The following is a 13,656-nucleotide window of genomic DNA, read 5'->3' as shown; positions in this document are numbered from 1 at the left end:
CAAGGTTTCCAAGGGCACAAAAAGAATGGTGGAACAGTATTTCATAGTAATCTGAGATTCTACGCACACACAAAACTCAGAGTTTCTTCTGTGGCTGTTAAGTCTGAAGTCCCTTCTTCTCATGTCCTAATTCTTTTGCATAGACTTAAAATGGTGGTTTAAAAAAAAGAAGAAAAAAAGGAAAGAAGGGAGGAAGAAGAGAAGAAAGGATGGAAGGTAGGGAGGGTGGAAGAAGTAAAGAAAGAACAAAAGACAGAAAAGAGAAAAAAAGGAAAATGGTTCGAGTGAAGAGCTAAGCAAGGAGCCTTCATGGGACTAAATTGACCTCTCTGCACATATGTTACAGCTGTGTAGTTTGATCTTCCAGGGGGCTCTTAACTGAGAGCAGGGGCTGTCTCTGACTCTGTTGTCTGCCTTTGGGACCCTTTTCCCTTACTGACTTGCTTTATCTAACCTTAATAGAAGAGGAGGAGGGGCCTAGTCTTACTGCCGTTTGATGTGCCATAACTGGTTAATATCCATGAAGGTTGGCCCTTTTCTGAAGAGAAACAGAGGAGGAGGAGATAGGGGAGAGAGAGGTTGGAGGGAGGGACTGGAAGGAAAGAAGTGAGGGGGAATTGTGGATGGGATGTAAAATAAATAAATAAATAAAGTTTAATGCCGCGCCTTAATGATGGAGCTGGTGAGTGCTCTCTGTCACGAACAACTCCACATGTGGCTAAGGTTGAGGATCTGGCTTGCTTCCGTGTATGTGGACCTATCTGTATTGCCTACGTGGCATGCTGGGGTTGGCTACCCAGAGGCTATTTAAGCTGTGGGCTGGCTTTCCCCAGGGTCAGAAGATTGTTCAAGGTTCCTGAATAAACTGCATTGAGGAAAAAAAAAAAAAAAAAGAAAAGTGGTTTGGGTGGAAATCAACCTATTTCCAACAGCTTGCCATGATTCCTTTTATTCCACCCTTACCCGTCTCCCATCCAACTATCATTAATATGAAAGATAGGTAAGATTTATTTACTTATTCAACATGTATAGTACATATATTCCAGAACTATGTAATCCAGGGCAGTTCAGTAAAAATAAATCTCAATCATTTCAGTGGATCAAGGGTAATTCATACTCCTTCCTTGAGAAAGAAGAGCAATGAATCCCTCAAACATTTAATAATAATTCTGATATGTGCAATAGCTTGTCATCAGACTCAGCTGAGAGCAACTGCTTTAGCATTGGGTGAAGTTTCAGCAGAAAAGTTGCCTTTAAGCTGCAGGGTGCCACATACCCTATGGGCCTAATGGACAAAGCAAAGGAACACAGCTGCCTCTTGAGTGGCGACAGAGTACCCATCACACTTGTGTTTATTCAAGCTGGATATTGTTTTCGTAGGGCATAAGAGTAGTGATGTTACTCTTCTCTACAATGGTCCATCTTATAATGTCTAAGGAATCTCTGTCTATAGATTGTCCTTAGAAGAGACAAGATGGTCCTAGAAGATGGTAGCATCTGGGTAGAAAGAAGTGATTATCTGATTTTCCCCTTAAATTCATTATTGTATGATGTTGTATGATATTTGATCCCATTGTGAACCTTGAGATTTTGAACTATAAAAACCTGATTTTTGTTTGGGGAGAGTCAGTCCTAATGAACACTTTTAACCCAAGGGCTTTCTGTTTATTGTAAACAAGCCCTTGTGATGTGGATCAGCCCTAGCACAGACCTTTAATCCAAGAACTAAATAAAGCCAACCCAAGGCAGAGCAAGAAACTAGCAGAGATTAAACAGAAGGAGGGACATTGAAAAAAAAAGGGGGAGTATTTAAGACAATGTGGAGAAAGAGAAGGGGGGTTTGGCTTTTTCCTTCTGGGATGTCCTGCTGAGTAAGGTGGACAGCTGGGTGCTTTCTCTTTCTCTCTGAGCTAGTAGGTTTTTACCCCAGCATCTGGCTCATGAGACTTTATTGGTAAAGTCAAACAATTGGAATTTTTTTTTTTAATTTTTATTTTACACAACAGTATGACTTCGGGAGTGAATGCTCTTCAATGTCTCCACAGAAAACTCTAGGACTTCCTGCGATTTGATATCAATGAAATTGTGTGACAATAAATACATTAGTGAATGGTTATAATTCTAAAACTATTAACTATTAATTTAAAACTTAATTCCTAGATAGTTTGCAGTGAGGTTTTAAGTCTATTTTCAAATGATGTTTTTTAACATAGATGTTACCTACATAAACATTTTCAGTAACTTCCGTAGACCTCAGGCCATCTCCATTTTCCTTTTGAACAAAAAAGAGACTGTTTGTGTGGAACACTTGTCAACAAATGACAGGTAGAAGCTGCCAGCCTGGATTTGGGGAACTGTAAGTCTAATCTCATTTTGTATGGAATGGAATAAGTCAACACAAGTTACTACATCAGAAGGAATATTTCTTCAGGGCAGGAGAGAAATGAAACATGTCTAATAGGATTGTCACCACATGCTCAGGCAAAGGGTTGGCAGCGAGAAAAGACAAATAAGGAGTATGACACACATCCCCCAGTTCATCACAGGCCTCGCTGCCCATGCGCTCCTGCTTTCCTCTTCTGCGTCCATAGAAATTAAAATGTCCACCAGTGACCCATAAAGAACTTGCCCAGTGCCCACTGCTGTCTGTTGGCTACAGCAGTCAAGAGATCTAAAGCACAGAGCTCAGATGTTGTTCCAAAATATAAAGTAACTCAAATTTTACAATGAAAAGCCTGGTAGAAATTAGTCATTCAGACTCAAGAAGCAAGTAAAAATGTTGTGTACTAGGACTATGGTGGTGAGGTTTGGGAAATAAGATTGAGGAAGTAAGACCAGGTAGGCTCCACTGAGAGGTGTGGCCCTGGGTCCCGAATACAAAACATTTTAATTTGTGTTTTAATCTGCGAGCAAATTATTTAAACTTCGCTGAAATGGAATTTCTTTCCCTATTAAACATGAGCAGATAATGCTACTGTATGAAGGTGATTGGAGGTTTGAATTAGATATTGCACATAAGACGCAGTTCTTATTGATTAGCTCTTCAGTGCTCAATCACGAGGTGTAGTTATCAACTTTATTCCTACCATCACTACCGTGTCGCTCCCTCCTCTGCACTCTGTGCCAGCCATCCCCTCATTTACCTACAGTAGGATTCTTTTTACTAACTGCCCTTTCTTCCCTGTAGCTGGTCTGTCTGTGCTGTTCCTTCCTCTAAACAGTTATTAGGTTCTCTACTTTGGACCATCTAAATGTTGCCACCTGTCACCACCTTCTCTTTTTGGTTTTACCTAGATAATTATTTCTAAATCTTTTACCCATCTCCACTTTAACTGGTAGGTAGAATGTTCTTCATATGAAAAGTATATACGTGAGTGTGTGCAGGGCACTTCCACTGCAGCGTTAATTAGTATTTTTTTGTGTCCCTATATTGTTAGAAAAAAATCACTGAAACATTTTAACTTCTGAGAGTCGTGTAAGAATTGGATTTTTTCCTGTCAGAAATAACCTGTTGCCCCATTTACACTCACAGTGTAAGCCAACACTGCAGTCCTCCATTCCCATTTATCCCATTGCCACATTGCTGGAGGTATTTCTCCACAAACTGCTTCCTTGGATCTGGTGGAATCTTTCTGTTTAAGGTCATATAGCACTGTCTCTTCACTGTTCCTCTAACACTGCATTACATTCACATTTGGGAAACATTTTATGAAATATTACCTCTTTATCTTATAAGAATATGCATTTCCTTCCTTTTTATTGTTGAGTAATATTACATTGTGTAGATATACCACAATTTGTGCATCCATTCCTCCACTGAGGGGCATCTGGGCTGTTTCCAGCTTCTGGCTATTACAAATAAGGCTGCTACAAACTTGGTTGAGCAAATGTCCTTACTGTGTACTTGAGAATCTTTTGGATATATGCCTAGGAGTGGTATAGCTGGATCTTGAGAAAGCGCTATTCCTAATTGTCTGAGAAAGCACCAGATTGCTTTCATGAAATCATGAAATTTGCAGGTAAATGGTGGGATCTGGAAAAGATCATCCTGAGTGAGCTATCCCAGAAGCAGAGGAATGCACACGGTATATACTCACTCATATAGGCATATAATATAGGATAAACCTACTAAAATCTGTACACCTAAAGAAACTAATCAAGAGGGAGGACTCTTGCTAAAATGTTCAATTTCTATCCAGAAAGGCAAAGAGGATGGACATCAGAAGAAGGAGGAAAGAGGGAACAAGTCAGGAGCCTGACACAGAGGACCTCTGAAAAGCTCTGCCCTGCAGACTATCAATGTAGATACTGAGACTTATGGGCAACCTTTGGGCAGAGTGCAGGGAATCTTAGGAAAGAAGTGGGAAATAGTAAGATCTGGAGAGGACAGGAACTCCATAAGGAGAGCAACAGAACCAAAAAATCTGAGCACGGGGGTCTTTCCTGAGACTGATACTCCAACCAAGGACTGTGCATGGAGATAACCTAAGACCCCTACACAGATGTAGCCCATGGCAGTTCATTATCCAAGTGGGTTCCATTGTAATAGGAACAGGGACTGTCTCTGACATGAACTGATTTTCCTGCTCTTTAATTACCTGCCCCTGAGGGGGAAGCAGCATTACCAGGCCACAGAAGAAGACACTGCAGCCACTCCTGATGAGACATAATTGGCTAGGATCAGAAGGAAGGAAAAGAAGTCCTCCCCTATCAGTGGACTTGGGGAGGGGCATATAGGCAGAGGGTGGAGGAAAAGAGGAATTGGGATGGGAGGAGGGAGGGAACCATGGGGGGGATACAAAGTGAGTAAAGTGTAATTAATAAAGAAAAATTAAAAAAAAAGAAAATTCAAGAAAAAGAAAACATAATTTAAGTAATAAAAGAATAAGCAAAAAAGAATATGCATTTCTGCTTATGAAGTTTTTGAATTTTATGCTTGAAATTCTGTGCTCAGCTATATGTCTGAAAAAACAGCCAGCAATGAACTAGAGTCATATCTTTTAAATCTACTCTTCCCTAGAACTTTACTTTCATTTTGGAAAGCCTGTATTCCTACTAAAGTTTTACTGGAAAGAATAAAATGTTCAGTAGTATCATGAGCTTCTCAATAGGTATGGTTTGCACAATAGCAGGGCCTTTCTATCTGAGAGAGTTTGGGGGAATTTCTCCTGTAACAAAATTAGCTGTGAAGTGTCAGAATGCCTCTAGTGAGTTGCTTGCCAAACCATTTTGCCTTGTATGTAAAATGAATTCAGATGCCAGGAAAATAAGAAAAGAAATCCAAACAAACAGCACTGAGGAAAGCATTTGGAGAAGCTGAGGGCACAGTCCGTGCCTCTGGCAGTCTTGGGACCCGGAACGGAAAAGAGTGTGCTCTTAAAAGGGCTTGTCTGCTTAGTGATTTCTGGATGAAATATTGGAAGCAAGGTGAAATAAAAAGCCTCTCTACTGACTCTGTTACATGAAATAGTTGGAGCATATATAAAGGACAGATGGTTTTAATAAGTAAAGGAGATTGAAATAACAAGAATAATGCAGGAACATTACCACTCAATATTGATTATTGTTACAGATAGTTCCACTTCAGTATTTTGTGTGTTTGTTTTCTTCTGGTGAATATTTGGATCATTAGGAGGAAAGAGAGCACAAGTGCTCTTCTTTCAGAATCATACAATGAGTACCCTCTCAAGGCTGTCTCCCTTCCTGTTAATAGTATGGACAATGGTTACATTCTCTAGAAAATCCCATTGCTCATTTTAATAGCTCCTCCTTAGAAAAGTTTCCCTATCTCCTTGTAAACACACCTGTCAAAGGATCTAGAAAGTAAATTTCAGAATAAAAAATCTTCTTCATGTCAGAAAAGAAATGTAGTTTTCAGAGACTGGTTTGTGCTCCATTGCAATTGCTCCAGGCTCAAGCTCCACCCTGCAGCAGATTGCCTGCATGTGCCTCTCCTACTACCTCCATCGCCTGTGGATTCCCTTTCTTGCTGCAGACTCTGCTTTCCTCCTTCCTGTGACCCTTTCACAGCTCCTCCTAGCCTATTCCCATTCCTTTGTTTCAGCCAGATACCTAGAAACGCTTTCTACCTGGGATTTCCCTCCAGTAGCCACACCTGGCAGTGACTCTGGTAGGTGATTCACACTATCCCTTCAGTCCTTCCTTACAATCTCTCTCCATTCTAACCTTCAACCTGGTAACAACCTGCTTACAGAGCCCCTTTTCCCAGTCAACTCTATTCACTAGAGACTGTAACTCTCCATTCAGACTACCCAGGTTCTTCCCAGCATGCTCATCTCTGTCACTATAGAGTGATCTTTGTCTCTACAAAATCCACTTGCTAGATTCCCTCATCTCACACACCTCCAAACCCTTGGGGGCCCCACATAGACCATACCCTCTAAGCTCTTTCCTAAACCTCCTTGCAGCATTTTCTCCTATCCTACTTCGATTCTTTTTTCTACCTACCCTGGGTGCAGAAGCATTCTAAACCTGGGAAAGCATAACTACCATACTTTCATAAGATTCAGAGAGGGCAACAGAACCAAAGAAAAGAGCACCAGCCTAAAAAGACAAGACCAGATATCAGCACGTATTAGAGACCAGTGCAAAAACACAAGCATCCAAGAAAATATACCTTTACCAGAACCCAATAACACCACTACATTGGGCTCTGAGAAATGCAATGTAGCTGAAGCACAATACAAGGACTTCAAGCTAGCAATTATGAATATGTTCAAAGACCTTAAAGAGAGTATGAACAAATCCTTTAATGAAGTTTATAAAAACACAAACTAATAAGAATGAAATGATGCAAAGTGAATAATGTGTAATTAATAAAGAATTAAAAAAGAATAAAATAATGAAAACAGTTTACTAAAGTAGAAATAAAATTATTAAAAAAATCCAAACTAAGATCGAATTGCAAATAAAAATTTAAGAAGTCAAACAAAAACCTCAGATGTAAATCTTACCAGCAGAGTAAGACATGAAATAGAAATTCTTAAAACTCTTTGAGATTTTCATATTGAATGAAATGCATCAATATGAATCTTTCATATTGAATGAAATTGAAAACACAAAATACCCAAATTCATGGGACACAATGATGGCAGTTTTAAGAAGTAAATTCATAGAACTAAGTGTCTAAAAAAATAGATCTAAGCAACTTAATAGTTTACATGAAATCCCTAGAACAAAGATAAATAAATAAATAAATAACAGCAAAAAAAGAGTAGATGGCAAGAAATAATCAAATTTAAGGCTGAAACTAATAAAGCAAAAACAAAAAAATACAATACAAATAATGAATAAAACAAAAGTTTTTTTTGAGAAAAATCAATACATTGATAAACCCTTCACCAATTAATGAAAAGATAAATAGAATATCAAAATTAATAAAATTAGAGACATAAAGGGGGGCATCACAAAAGACACAGGGAATTCCAGAGAATTATAAGGATATAGTTTAAAACAAATCCAACCTATACTCCACCAAACTACAAAACCTAAAAGAAATGAATAAATTTCCTGATACATATGATATACCAAAGTCAAATCAAGATTAGATAAGACATTTAAACAGATCCACAATGCTTAGTGAAGTAGAGCAGTAATTAAGAGCATCCCAATAACAAATCCCAGGGCCAGATGGATTGGGTGAAGAATTCTACCAGATCTTCAAAGCAGAGTTAACACAAAGATATCTTTAATTATGTCACAAAATAGAAACTGAAAGAACTTTAGGTAATTCTTTTTATGAGGCCGTTATTACCCTGACACCTAAATCACTCAAAGATCCATCAAAGAAAAGAAACTTACAAATCAATATCCTTTATGAACACATACAATATACAAATCCTCTCAATAAAATACCAGCAAACAGAAGCAAGAACTCATACAAAGGATTGTCTACCATAATCAAGTAGGCTTCATCCCAGAGATACAGTGATGGTTCAACATATGTGAGTCCATACATAACTCACCACATAAATAGACTGAAAGACAAAAACAATGTAATCAGTTCATTAGATACAGAAAAGGCTTTTGACAAAATCCAATGCTCTTCATTACGAAAATCCTAGGGAAACTACCGATACAAGAGACATACCTAAATATAATAAAGGAAATACAGAACAAGCCCACAGCTAACCTCAACCTAAATGGACAGAAACTCAAAACATTTCCACTAAAATTAAAAACAAAAACAACAAAAAGTATCTTTATATGCATATGATAAGCGTTGTACATAAAAGGTCATATAACCTCCACCAGGAAACTTCTACAGCTATTTAACACTTTCAGCAGAGTAGCAGGGTACAAAATGAGCAAACAAAAATCAGTATCTTTCCTATATAGAAATGACAAACAGGCTGAGAAAGAAATTAGGGAAACAAAACCTTTTACAATAGCCTCAAAATATTATCTTGGGATAACTCTAATGAAGCAAGTGAAAGACTTGTAAATAAAAACTTTAAGAAATTCAAAAAATATTAGAAGATGGAAAGATCTCCCATGTTCATGGATTGGTTGTATTAATAAAGTGAAAATGGTCATCTTTTCAAAAGCAATCTACAGATTCATTACCTTCAAAACTCCATCACAATTCTTCACATAAGTTGAAAGGACAATGTTCACAATGTTAAGCTTCATATGGAAACACAAAAAAACCCTGGCTAGTTAGATCCATCCTGAATTATAAAATAACTGGTGGAGGAATCACCATCTCTGATCTCAAACTGCACTGCAGAGCTATAGGAGTAAAAGCAGTAGATCAGACCTCTACTCTTGCCTGATGTGTCTAAAACAAAAAGGGAGAACTGTAGAGAGCTGCGGAATGCTGTGCCTTAAAGATGGAGCTGGTTTCCGCCTTCCACCTTCCCGATGGTGAGTGCTCTCTGTCACGAACAATTCCACATTTGGCTAAGGCTGAGGATCTGGCTTGCTTCCATGTATGTGGACCTATCTGCATTGCCCACGTGGCACGCCTGGGTTGGCTACCCAGAGGCTATTTAAGCTGTGGGCTGGCTTTCCCCAGGGTCAGATGATTGTTCAAGGTTCCTGAATAAACTGCATTGAAAAAAAAAAAAAGCAGTAGAGTACTGGAGTGAAAACAAATTTGTTGACCAATGAGTAGGGCAGGAAAGACGTCTAAGTGGTGAAGCCTTTCAGTCTTTCCCTGTTTCATCCTCTTTCTACCTGTATCCTGAAACCCTCATCTCCCCCCCAAATTTCCTCTATGTTACTACAGAGGACATTAGACAAAAGTAGACTCAACTTACTGGGCTCGTAACTTTTGTAGGATGATTTTTATCTTTTACTCTGTGAGACAGATTTTCATGTAGCCCAAGCTATCTAGTGGAGGATGAACTTAAACTCCTAACCTTCCTCCTCCTGTCTCCTAAGCGTTAGAATTACAGGCATGAGCTACCACTAACAACTGGGTATGTATGTATGTATGTATGTATGTATGTATGTATGTATGTATGTATTTATTTATTATAGGTTTTTTGAAAATTAATTTTTCTCATACAATACATATTGATCATAGTTTTCCCTCTGTCTACTTCCCATTCCTGCCCACCTCCCCTCCCTCCAAATCAATTCCCTTTCTGTTCCATTAGAAAAGAACAGTATTAAAAATGAAATGCTTCACAAATTTTCGTCATCCTTGCCAGGGTCATGCTAATGTTCTCTGGATCATTCTAATTTTGTTATATATGCTGCCCAAGTGAGCACTTGATATTCATTTTTAACAATTGCTTACATCCAAGTCAGAGTTCTAGATGGTTTTGGTCTAGAAAAAACAGTCATTAATACACACAAGGAAAATGTTTCTGCCTTCTAAAATGCCTTCTGTTTGCTGGACCATGGCCTCAAGAGATAGTTGCCCAACAAACGGCACTGAAGCGATTCCTAACAGATTTAAAGATCTACTGCCACGCTCCTCAGTAAATTTGTTAGGAATACCCCTTTCCTCTAGAGTAGCCACAGGTGAGCTGGAAGTGTGTGGGAAACAGATGCTCTTGAGATCAAGATGGATGTCCAGGGCAAATCAAGAGATCACATGCCTGCCTATGGGAGTGTCTATATTTGTCTTACAAGTTGAAAGGCTGAGTCACACAAGTGGATAAGGTAGCGATGTTAAAGAGATGAGGACAACAGAACTGTTCAGTATTTCCTATTACTGTTAGGCCTACAATACAAAAATTCTCGTGCCATGCATTTGGCACACATCTGAAATCCCAGCCTGTGGGAAGCTGCAGCAGGAGAATCCTTGAGTGTGAGACAGCCTGATGTGCAGAGAAAGAACCTGCTTTAAAACAAAACAAAACAAAATAGAAAATACCAAAATGGAGTGAGTGCAGTGGCACATGCCTTCAGTCTCAACACTCATGCAGGCAGAGGCAAGGGGTACCTCCCTGAGTTCAAGGCCAGCCCAGTCCACACAGTGACTTCCAGAGCAGCCGGAATAAAATCCTGTAAGACGGGCCGTAAGATTATGTCAAGTTAATCATCTCCTAGTTCTCCAATTTCATATATAATATATCACAAAAAGAAAAAAATATATTTACCTCAACACAATAGGAGTGACCATGAATTTTTTAAAAATTTGTATGGCCAGTATTTCACTAACGTCACCGTTGACAGCTAGCTGATTGTCATCTTTACACTAAAACTATATTTTTAAATAATCTATCAGATTGCAAAAGTGGAACAATGGAGTTTTAAATTTCTATATCCTTAAAAATACATGCAGGACTTCATTAGCTCCCATTTATTCCCAGGAGGTGATCATTTCTGACGTCTGGTGAGAAGGAACCTTCCAGAGTCACATTGGAGCTCAATGAAGAGCTACCACAGGCACTGAGTGACTGGATTATCAGGGACGTATGACACATACACGTGCTGGGAAATTGACTTGTCTAGCCTCACACTGTTCAGAGAAGCCTTTCAGTCTGCTTAGCCACTTACCCACAACATGGTATTTCTTTAGGTAATAAATACTTTGTTCCTTTTCATCCTTTAAGCTTTTTTTTTCTTTTTGAGTTAAAGAATAAATTCCTTTTGTGCTTATCCCCAAAACCTATTGATCACTTTCTGTAGCTATTATCTCCTCATTGTTTGATCAGCTATTAAAGAGGCCACAGTAATCTTTAAAGGGCTTGGACAATTGTATGCTATTAGGTAACTTCTCATTTTTTGAAAAATACCAGTACCAGGCATTAAATTTGTGACTATCAGATGGTTATTTCTGAAACTGTTTTTATCCAATAAATCTGAGCTATTACACACACACACACACACACACACACACACACACACACACGTAAATCATCACTTATTTGTCCTCATTAAACTTCATCTTACTTATAATCACCTTACCTAATTTGTCAAGGTCTTCATAAATTCTTAAAGTGCGGTTCAAGTCAATAATTACCCCTACTCAATGAAGAGTAATCTGCATATTTAATACGCTCACTCCCTATTCCATATTTCAAATCAACACTGAAATGTTAATTAGTATCCAGACCAATGCTGACTTGTGAAAAACTACTTTGTTCAATATATCCTTCAAGGCTGACATTGATAATTACCTTGCACATGGCCTATTAGCAAGCTATGATGCAATATATACTAAATACTACATGAAACAATGGACCCCAGAAAATGTACTGTGAATTCAAATGAACAATCATCAGTAATTTGTAAATTTTTCCATAGACATTTTAAGAAGTTGAAGACATTAACTATATTATCAAGATCTTTATGAGTAGGGGGTGTCAGTGGAGACTGGGGAGAAAGAAGTTAAAGAAACAACTGTAAACTAACTTTAGTGGCCAATAAAAAAATCCATTGAGACATTCTCTTACAGTCCTATAACTGTAAGGGTCAGGGTGTTTGTGAATCTCAGCAAAAGCAGAGAGCCTGGCTCTTCACAACAGAACAGGAGGCCAAGTTTAAAATTCTCCAGTGCCAAAAGATGTAGTCCTTCTCTGCAGCTCAATGAGCCTGGGGATTTTTCCTAAATACTTATCTGTATTTTCAACAATGATTCAGAGAAATTATATTCCATCTAAGTAATACTTTGTTTTTAATCAACTTCAGCTAAGGTCGGTATAGCAGATCCATCTGGCTACTGAGAAGCCTTACTGGAAGCCAAGGCTCAAGTGCTGGAACTGCAAATGTGAAGAATTGGCAGCATTTTCTAACGAAAACCTGCAGACTTCTTGGAAAAGCGCCCAAGCCAGCTGCTGCTGACCCTGTTCCTCACCTTCCCTTTCTTGCACACCTGGCTCTCCTCCAGCCTCATCTTCAGCATTAGTGCTTGAGAATGAGGACTCTACTAGGGATGTTGTGTGTATGTAGGAGAGGAGGATAAAGCCATCAACATAAATTATGTTTAGATGGCAAGACAAGGAGAAACTAAGAGCATCTAAACTAATGGGGTCTAACAGCTCCTTATTATAGGAAGGAGGAAAACACACTGAGGTTACTGGCAAGGTGGAGGAGTGAGGAAAGAAAGTGGGGCTTGAAAAACAGAAGCAGACTCTACTACCCAGCAGGGTATTAACATGGACACTGAGACTCATAGCCAAACTTTGGGCAGAGTGCAGGGAATTTTATGAAAGAAGGGGGAGATAGAAAGACCTGGAGTGGACAGGAGCTCCACAAGGAGAACAACAGAACCAAAAAAATCTGGGCCCAGGGCTCTTTTCTGAGATTGATACTCCAACCAAGGACCAGGCATGGAGATAACCTAGAACCCCTACACAGATGTAGCCCATGGCAGCTCAGTCTCCAAATGGGTACCCTAGCAAGGGGAACAGGGGTTGTCTCTGACTTGAACTCAGTGGCTGGCTCTTTGATCCTCTCCCCCTGAGAGGGTAGCCTTACCAGGCCACAGAGGAAGATAATGCAACCAGTTCTGATGAGACCTGATAGGCTAGGATCAGATGGTAGGGGAGAAGGACCTTCCCTATCAGTGGACTATCAGAGGGGCATGTGAGAAGAGGGAGGGAGGGTAGAATTGGGAGGGGATGATGGTGGGAGCTACAGCAGGGGTACAAAATGAATAAATTGTAATAAATTAAAAAATAAATTAAAGAAAAACAAGCAAAAAAAGAAGACAGAGGTGTGAATTTTTACATACCTCTTTGACTATTTCCTCCCCTTTTCCTCGTCTTTTTTCTCTTGTATTGGCATATATTAATTGTACACAGGGCTATGTTTCAAGTACCATGTCTGTTAACCACCCCCACACAGATTACAACTGTTAACTATCTGGCTGATCCCAAAACTTGCCTATTGTAAGTTCAATTACAATACATGGATGTTCAAGGAACTGTGTGATATGTTGTCTTAGAATCCTTTTGTTTTAGCTTAGAGCATGGTAGTTTTATCTTTAGTGATTTTTCTTTTCTTTCCATTGATCTAATGTGTGTGTGTGTGTGTGTGTGTGTGTAGGTGTGTGCATGTGTTTTGAGGCAGGCTTCTCTGTGTAGCCTTGGCTGTTCTGAAACTTGCTCTGCAGAACAGGTTGGCCTCAAATTCACCCTGCCTCTGCCTACCATGTGCTGGAATTAAAGGTCTACACTACAACTGTCCAGTGTATTTTCAGTTTTCTTGAGGAAATTCCATGTTGCTGTCTATAGT

The 13,656-nt window shown here is 39.1% G+C and overlaps 1 protein-coding gene and 1 non-coding gene across 3 annotated transcripts in view; both read right to left on the bottom strand.

The window, feature by feature from the left end:
* Grid2 (glutamate ionotropic receptor delta type subunit 2) overlaps positions 1-13,656 on the bottom strand; it is a 1,564,629-nt gene that overhangs the window by 282,033 nt on the left and 1,268,940 nt on the right. The gene's annotated exons all lie outside the window — the stretch shown is intronic.
* On the bottom strand, positions 9,636-9,738 carry LOC132649799 (U6 spliceosomal RNA). Its single transcript, XR_009588315.1, has one exon. It is a non-coding gene; the product is annotated as a U6 spliceosomal RNA (small nuclear RNA).

The sequence above is a fragment of the Meriones unguiculatus genome, chromosome 21, assembly GCF_030254825.1.
Source record: "Meriones unguiculatus strain TT.TT164.6M chromosome 21, Bangor_MerUng_6.1, whole genome shotgun sequence".
Taxonomy (NCBI): Eukaryota; Metazoa; Chordata; class Mammalia; order Rodentia; family Muridae; genus Meriones; species Meriones unguiculatus.
Note: the sequence above shows the minus strand (reverse complement) of the source record. Positions and strands in the feature narration are given on the sequence as shown.